The sequence below is a fragment of the Pteropus alecto genome, unplaced genomic scaffold (assembly GCF_000325575.1).
Source record: "Pteropus alecto unplaced genomic scaffold, ASM32557v1 scaffold22, whole genome shotgun sequence".
Classification (NCBI taxonomy): Eukaryota; Metazoa; Chordata; class Mammalia; order Chiroptera; family Pteropodidae; genus Pteropus; species Pteropus alecto.
In genome coordinates this window covers 14,150,608-14,159,763 of record NW_006434839.1, presented here as the reverse complement: position 1 = coordinate 14,159,763, position 9,156 = coordinate 14,150,608, and the positions used below count along the sequence as shown (strand labels likewise).

Below are 9,156 nucleotides of genomic sequence, written 5' to 3'. Positions count from 1 at the left end.
ATCACTTCTGAAATTGAACGTTCTTAACCCCATATACTTCAGCATAGAGAGATGGAGTCAGTGTCCTCCTTGTTCCCCACTATCTCCTTCAGAACATTAATCTTCTACTATCATGAAAATAAATTTACTTTTCTTTAAGGCTCATGTAATTTGTGTATCTCTTTCTCCATTCTTTTGACCATGATAGTCTCACCTCCTGGGCACACACTGCTATTATTTAAGATGACACTTGCACACAGCACACAATACTCTTCCATCCTCAAAATCCTGTCAGCATCTGGATAATCATAACATGTTCGTGAATAACCCTTCATATATCCTGGCCTCACAGATTTTTTTAACCTCATTTCCAGAGACCTTCAACTCGGCTCTACCTCAGTCACCCTGTCCTACAGCTCCATCCTGGACAGCAGCACATCCTCAAATGGCTCCATCTTGGAAATCACTATTTTGTTTTGTTTAAGAATAGAACTTTCTGGATAAAAGACAAAAGCAACTGGTCCATGAGAAACAGGCACCTCTTCCCTGTTGGCAGTGGAAGTGCAGCTAAAACTCCATTAGGTAAGGAGATTCAGACATAACCTTCACTTTCAAAATTTTCAAGTGTGTGTCAAATACTAGTCCATCGATCCCTTCTAAGTCTGGAAAAAAGATTCTCAAGTTCTGCAAATGGTGGTTTCTCTAGCTCATTGTCTTGACGTTAGCGAGAGGCTCCTCCCTACATTGGTGGTACAGGTTAGAGGTGGTTAGGGAACATATTACAACTTGTTCCAAAGGTAGACTATCTCTTGGCCTTCTTGTTTTCAAAACTAAGTTTTAGAGTCTAAAACTGATTTTTGGTCATTTCCCTTGCAAGCCCTGTGTTAGGATAATACGGGAATACTTACAGTATATGCTTGATGTTATAGTTCCTTGAGGGTAGAAAGGGTCTCATCTTACCACTCTTTTAACAAAGAATTCTGCTCCTTTTCCACAGCTGCTGCTTCTGGCTTTGCTGTTGAATTACTTCTATCCCTGATGTCCTCCAACTCTGTTGGTAAGTCTAGGTCCCTGAGGCATCTATTTATTCCCAGTAGATTGTTCCTCCCTTTCTTTAGTTCCTTTACAATTTAGATTCCATAATAAATCAATGCAATAACTTTCTTTTTTAGGCATCCTTAAGCCACTTTATTGAGGTGTGGTTGACATGTAAAAAGTTGTACATATTTAACATATACAACTCGGTGAGTTTGGGGATAAGTATACACCCGTGAAACCATCACCAACATCAATAACTTTCTTAACAAAACCCTAAACTCTCTTTCTTGTCTCTCTTTGAATGGTAGTTATTAAACAAACTTTCAATTTTGGATGAATCCAACCATTTACTTTCTCTGTGTCCTGCCTGCCCTTAAGCAGCCAAGTATTGTTGGTAAGAATTACACACAAAGTAGAGGAGATTGGGTTCCCTACATTCATGATCATGAACGTCAACTGCTGTGTCTTTGCCACTTCTCTACCCTACTGTGTTTCTCTGACCAAACTGCTCTGTCTCCATAAGAAAATTTAAAACCTTTCCTATTCTCTTCTCAGTGCTCCCTCTCACTCTTCACAGGTAGCTTCGCCTCCTATTCCGCAAGTAAAATAGAAGCCAGCAGTCAAATGTCTCACTGTCAAATGCAGAAACCTACTTGCATCTGGCTTGCCCTCTCTTTCTCTGCATTCATAATAGAATAAATGTCTCCCTTCCAACTTCCTTTTTCTGAACTCCAATCCCTCAGGCCTTCTCAGAAACCTTGTACAATAGGCTTTGCTGGAATTTTCCCACTAACATTTATTCATTTTCAAGTCATCTTTACCAAAAAAAAAGCTTCTTCATCCTCCTTTCAATTAAACTACTGCCCTAACTCATCTCCATTTTCACAGCCAACCTACTCAAAAAGAGTTGTGTACATTTCTTTAGCCACTCTAATCTAGTTTCTGTCTCCTCAATCCATCCAAAAGTCACTTGCTATGATTATCAATAGCCTCCACATTACTAAACCCAACAAATACTTTTTAGTCTTGATTTTACAGACCTCACAGCAGCACCCAAAAGAGTTGATCACGCCTTTCTGCTGGAAACTCTTATTGGGTTTTCATGATATCTCACTCTTCTGGTTTTCTTCCACATCTCTACCTGTTCCTCTGTCTCCCTTGCCAGTTTATTTTCCTTTACCCTTCCTCAAAACTGAAATTTCTTGAAACTCTGTCATAGGCACTTGTTCCTTCTCACAGTAATATTTCTCCTTAGGAAATCTCATATGTTTTCATTGTTTTAATGAATATAAATATACCAGACTACCAAACTCCTATCTTCAGCCCTGACTGCTCCTTTTAGGTCAACTCATCAGATTGTCTGTTCAACATAATTTAAATGTCTTAAATAAAACACCAATCCCAAAATGTTAAAAACCAAACTCATTATTTCCTCCCTGAAACCTAGTTCTTCTTCACAATTAACCAACTAAGATAATAGCATTACCATCACCATAATTACAAACATTTATAGTGTGCTTAAGATGTAATAAACACCATCTTAAGTTGAAATCAAATAAATGGTTTATTTCCTGTTATTCTTACAACACAATGAGATTAGTACTATTATTATCCCACTTTACACATGAAGATACAAGACCTAGAGAAGTTAAGTGACTTGCCCAAGGTCGCAGAGCTGGCAGACTTAGATCATAAAACCAAGTAGAGCTCAGCTACTATACTAGATTGTCTGTCCTCCTCGAAATCATTCTCTTCCTCATCCCACTAAGTCCTCTCAATTTTATCTATTTAAATTTGTCTAGACTCTGTTCGGGTTGTTCCACCCCCATCATCGTGCTGGTCTAAGTTGACATCATCTCTGATTTGCGTTACTGTAATAGCCTCTTTCTGCGCTTTCTTGCACCAATTCTTGACTATTTGAGATCTGTTCTACACACTGCAGTCTTTTAAAAAAATCTAGATGTATTTATGAAATATACAAACAGAAGGATTGCCATGTTCCATACAGTTAAACATGCTGTCTGTGACTGAAAGATCTTTTTGAGACATCATGATAAGAATAAATTTCTACTCACTAAATGCCACCCTGCATATGGGAATGGTATTTAGCATGACAGGGTCAGGTGCATTGGACTGTAATTTGCCTTTTACTTTCTAATTAACCTAAAGGTTAGCTCCCAGGGGTATCTACTCTTTACTCAAAATAAATTAATTTACAGATGTCTCCTTTGCCTTATGTTTACTACATAAAAATGACTCATATTCCATATGATAAATGTTTCCATTAAAAATCTGAAAAATGGTAAATAAATAAAATAGCAAAATAAAATTATAAATTCTTATGAGTGAAACAAAGTGAAAATTAGAGCTTAAGTATTAAATGTTTTACTATAGGAAAGACTTCAAAGGCAAACCAGAAGTGATGTATAATTTTGATATTCTTAAACTGATCATAAGAAAGTAAACTTAAAGATGTAATGTGTATATAATTTCTCATCATCACATTAAATTTTTCAGAAATGCAAAGTTAGAAATTTGATTTTATATAAAAGCTTACCAGCAAATGTGTGAATATATGTATATATAACAATGATACAAAATGCATTGGAAAATATAAAATAAAAAATCAAAATAGGAAAATATTAATATATTTGCCATGCTTTACCCCTTATAGATTTTTCCACATTTTTTTTCTTATTTAAAGATCTTCATAAGAGGGGTCCCAACCCCAGGGCTGCGGATCAGTCCTTAGCCTGTTAGGATCCTGGCTGCACAGCAGGAGGTGAGCGGCAGGTGGGAGAGCTAGTGAAGCTTCGTCTGTATTTGCAGCCACACCCCAGCACCAGCATCACCGCTTAGCTCCACCTCAGGTCATTGGGCATTAGATTCTCATAGAAACCCTGGTCCCTGGTGCCAAAAACATTGGGGACCGCTGCTTTACAACATACATTAATGGTTAGGATCCTGGCTGCACAGCAGGAGGTGAGCGGCAGGTGGGAGAGCTAGTGAAGCTTCGTCTGTATTTGCAGCCACACCCCAGCACCAGCATCACCGCTTAGCTCCACCTCAGGTCATTGGGCATTAGATTCGCATAGGAGCCCTGGTCCCTGGTGCCAAAAAGGTTGGGGACCGCTGCTTTACAACATACATTAATACTACTGCACATAAGGTGATGTTTATGTAAACATCACGGACAAGTTAGAAATGTTAAAAATTCAAGGTAAATTCAAATTCTACAGTAAATCGCAACACTAGTATCATAACACACAGTTAAATGAAGATGTTTGAGAGATGAGATGGAGTGTACCACTTTTGCTGTCTGCTAGTCAACATGAGCCCCATGCAGTCAGCTCTACTGTTATTTTGCTTAGGCCATGTGATTGCTGAGCTGAACTAGTTGAAGAGATGGTATGCTGTAATAAGGGGTAAAGAATGAGGACCAGAGAGACAGTATCTACTACTATTTTACTTATTTACCACTATAGGCAATAGGCAGAAAAATAGAGCTCTTAAAAAAGCCAGAGATGAGCCAATAATTGAGCCAATGATGGGTACAGAAACTACAAAAAAGGAGTTGGAGAGGGCCCTCCGCAGATTAGTCAGCTCTGCAGTAATTTCAACCTGAGTTCAAAGGGTTTGAACCAAACCTAAGAGCGAGTTGCAATAAATCATCTGGGATAGAAAGACCCTGAATGCATGTGTTTGTAGGTATTAGAACAACAAAATAATCACTGCATTTCTATAGAAGTAGAGGAGGAATTTGGTGTGTGTCTGTATTTGTGTGTGTTACATTTTTCTCTTAAGAATTTGAGAAAGGAAAAAAAAAAAGAATTCTGAAGTAAAGAAGGGAGGAGGAGCAAAGCATCTAGAGGAGTGAGGCTGAAAACAGTCAGGGACGAAGTGGCCAGAGAAAATCTCCCGTGCTGGTAACCAGAGGATAATGCCATGTATATATTGTGAATGGGAATGTGCTTGTTTTGTCTGTTTTGTGATGAAATTAAATATACAGAATGATGTAATTTTTAAAAATAAAAAATATATCCACATATGTATATATGCCTAGAAATAAGACTGAAATGAAATATGCCAAAATGTTAACAACGGAGTTATGGGGATATCTGCTACCTTCTTGATACTTTTTTGAATCATCCACAATCATAAAAACTTTAATATATGAAACAGTCATAGGCTATTAGAGCAGACATATATTTAGAGATTTTATGGTATGAACACCTCATTTTTTCAGAATAGCAAAATGAGTCTCTGTTGTGACACAGCTGGTCACAGCAGAAACGAAGCCAGACTCCATGCATGAGTTCCCTCTCAATGACTTTCTTTGTATCGTCCTGTCTTCCAGAACACTTTTTACTTATGTGAGTTTTTAAACCTATATCTAAGACTTTACATTTAATTACACTTCGCATTGCTTTCACCAAAACAGTTGTAACCTATCATGTTTTTATTCGATCCCAATCGTGTCATACATTTGTATTTTGCGCAAATATATGACATCTAAGACTTTGCGAGTATACCTCCCACAAATTCTCCTAAGTGACTGAAAAAAATTTTGTCTAGGACATGACCAAAATCAAAATTCTATGACACCGTCACACGGGTGGTGCTCAAGGGACATTTCAGAGCAGAAATTTTGCTGGTCTAGGTATAACTCACTATTGCCACCTGGTGGCAGTGATTGCAGATTCCTCAGACATGTTACACATTTCCAAGCCCAGGTGTTAAAAACACATACTTGAATCCGCATGGACTTAATCAGTGCTCTACACAGCGCTGTGCAAAACAACTCATTTGGATGAGTGTGGTATGAAAACATTAGGGTTTCTATTTACATTTAAATAATTATGCAAGGCTAATAGCACAAAATATTAGTTCCTGCTTACCATTTTCTGCTTGCCAAAATCAGCCAGTTTAAAATCTTTAGCTCTTTGGATATTTATTTGCATTTACCTAAATAATATTGATATGATGCCATCTCTTGATTTCTCAGTTGTAGGCATTATAATTAAATTTGAATTATGTTAGATGAGGAGAATACAGCTTTCTTTCACAGCTTCCTTCACTGAACACACTGATACTTTTCACGTCTCCATCACCCTCCCGTTATGGCTATAATTATAATTTTGTTTAGAGCAGAATTCGATGTTTTGAATGTTGTCTAGAAATCCATTAACAGTTGTGCAATAGGATATTTATTCCTTCTCCTGTTTTGCACTCCCCTCACATCCTTACTTGCTGAGTTTTCCAGGTACATATCACTAAATCAGCCCTAAATATTCTGTGGTTGTTTAAATCTTCTCTTAGAACAATCAACTGATAGGATAGATACATAATACACATCAAATATTTTACTAAATTCATTGCCTTGGAGGCGTCTCTCCCAGAGCCTTTCTGCCTGCCCTAAATCATTTTATTTTCTAGATCTGCAACAAGTTAACTAGACATTAGTCATACTCTCACTTCATTGATAGTTTGACTGGCTATTGATTTCTAGATTGGAAATAAATGTTACTCAGAATTTTGAAGACATCATTTCCTACTGTCTCTGAGTTCCCAGTGCTGCTATAGAGAACTCTTCAGCCATTTATATTTTTCATCTTTTTTAAGGAATGCGTTTTTCCTCCTTTCTGAAAACTTTCTCTTTTCTTTACCCATGGTATCCTGAAATCTCAATATCTTTTCCTATTTGAGTCTGTTTCATCTCTTATACTGGCATGCAGTAGGTCTTTTTTCATAAAAATCATATTTTTCCATTAAGAAAATTTTCTTGATATCCTAGAAACATGGTGGAGTGAGGGACATCCTGGATCTCTCCCCTTAAAACAACAATAAACTGAATATCTAAAACTCAACAAAAAACACCCAAACTGCACACCAGCACATCTGAGCATGGGATCTGCGCATAAGAGTTACCACAGGACAGAATCCCGGGTGTCAGGCAGTGGACTGGGAGAAATAAAGAAGCTGCCTCTCATAGCTGGAGCTCCCTGCAGGAGTAGGAGGAGAAGAGAAGGTACAGCGACTTCCCTGAACAGCCTTGCCTGGGACATTTGTGAGTTTCACGCAGCCGGTGGCAGGGCCCAGTCATCATGGCAGAAAGCAGAGAAGCAGGATGGCAGGAAAACAACAGCTGATCTTTACCGGCCACAGTTGAAAAACCAAGGCTGAGCCAGAGCCTCCAATCTCCAACTCAGAAGGCCCCTCCCCGCTTACCCTCTGAGACCAAACTGCGGAGCCCCAGGAGAATCTGAGCAAATGCTACTGAAACTGTTGCTAACACTGACAGGGACTGAAACTGAGAGTAGCGAGCGTGATTAAATATATATCAGAAAAAAAAAAGGCATTTTAAGGCTTTATATAAAGCAAGGATCCAAGAGGCTTAGATGCCACCTACTGGAAAGCAAAAGAAAAGCATTTTCTTTGTAGCAGACTAAAGAGAGACCTTAATATAATAAATCTTCTTTCTGGAAAAACAGCAGAATATACTTCTATTAATGCTCAAGCGTAGAATAGTCCATTAAACACCATAAACCACCAAGAAAGAAAAAGAAAAATCTCCAGAAAATAAGGTTATAGACGTAGAAATATGCGACTTAAATGAAAGAGAATTCAGGATGATACTTCCAAAAAATTTCAGTGAGATCCGAAATGAATCATATCAACAATTTCAGGAATTGATAAAACAACTAGATAAGCAGAATGAGTTCTTTAGCAAGGAGATCGAAACCCTCAAAAATAACCGAATAGACCTTCTGGAGATAAAGAACACACTGCAATACTTGAAAAATGAAATAACAAGCTTGAGAAATAGAGTCGACCAAATGGGGGAAAGGATCAATGATATCAAAGACAGAAATCTAGAAATAAATCAGAAAGAAGAAACCGAAGAATGAAAAATAATGAAAGAGAAATACAAAAACTAACTGATACCATCAAGAGAGGAAACATGAGAATAATGGGCATTACCGAAGGCGAGGAAAAGGAGCAGGGATTGGAAAGCATTTTCAGACAAAAAATTGATAAGAATTTCCCAAATCTAAAAAATGAGCTAGAGCTTGAAATTCAAGAAGTCAATAGAACACCCAATTATCTCAACCCAAAAAGGCCTTCACCAAGACACATCGCATTAAAATTATCAAAAATCATTGACAAAGGGAATTCTCAAAGCAGCCAGTGAAAAGAAGACAGTAACCTATAAAGGAAAACCCATTCAATTATCATTAAACTTCTCAGGGAAAACCTTACAAGCCAGAAAATAGCAGAATCAAATATTCAAAATATTAAGTGCAACTACTAGCTTAGAATAATGTATCCAGCTAAGCTCTCCTTTAGATATGAAGGAGAAATTAAGACCTTTCCAGACATACAAAAATTGAGGGAATTCCCCACTACAAGGCCTGCACTATAGGAAATACTGAAAGGGGTGAGCTCACCTAAAACAAATGACAAAAAAAAATACATAATTAGGAGTAAAGTGGCAACTAACAGACAAATAGAAGCAGAGGAGTGCAACCCTTACTAAGAACAGGGCATTATAAGCTTAAACAATAAGAAGAGAATTGCTATAGCAAGATAGTAATGAACATTCAGCATGCATAGGGACAAATTGAGACAACAATGACTGAAAAGGGGAGGATTCAAAGATCCAAATTTGCAAAGGGGAATGGAGAAAAGGCACGGGCAGAAGAAAATGAATGACTATATATATATATATAGTCATATAACTATCCTTTATATATTCGTAATGGTAACCACGCACCAAAGTTTCAGAACTGAAGTGTATAACATAATACAAGAACCAGAGGGAAAACCAAAAGCCAACCAAAATAAAGAAAACAGAAACACAAGGACAAGGAAGCAATGAGAACACTGAGCTACCAGAAAGTAAAAGATAAAATGGCTATAAGAAGACCTCGTATTTCAATAATCGCCCTAAATGTAAATGGACTGAACTCACCAATAAAAAGACACAGAGTTGCAGAATGGATCAAAAAACAAAACCCAACCATATGCTGCCTCCAGGAGACACATCTCAGCTCCAAAGACAAATATAGGCTCAAAATGAAAGGGCGGAAAATGATATTTCAAGAAAATGGCATTCAGAGAAAAGCGGGAGTAACAGTA

At 37.5% G+C, this 9,156-nt stretch overlaps 1 protein-coding gene across 1 annotated transcript in view; it reads right to left on the bottom strand.

The window, feature by feature from the left end:
- Nucleotides 1–9,156, bottom strand: part of SLC13A1 (solute carrier family 13 member 1) — an 83,874-nt gene that overhangs the window by 29,221 nt on the left and 45,497 nt on the right. The window lies entirely within an intron of this gene.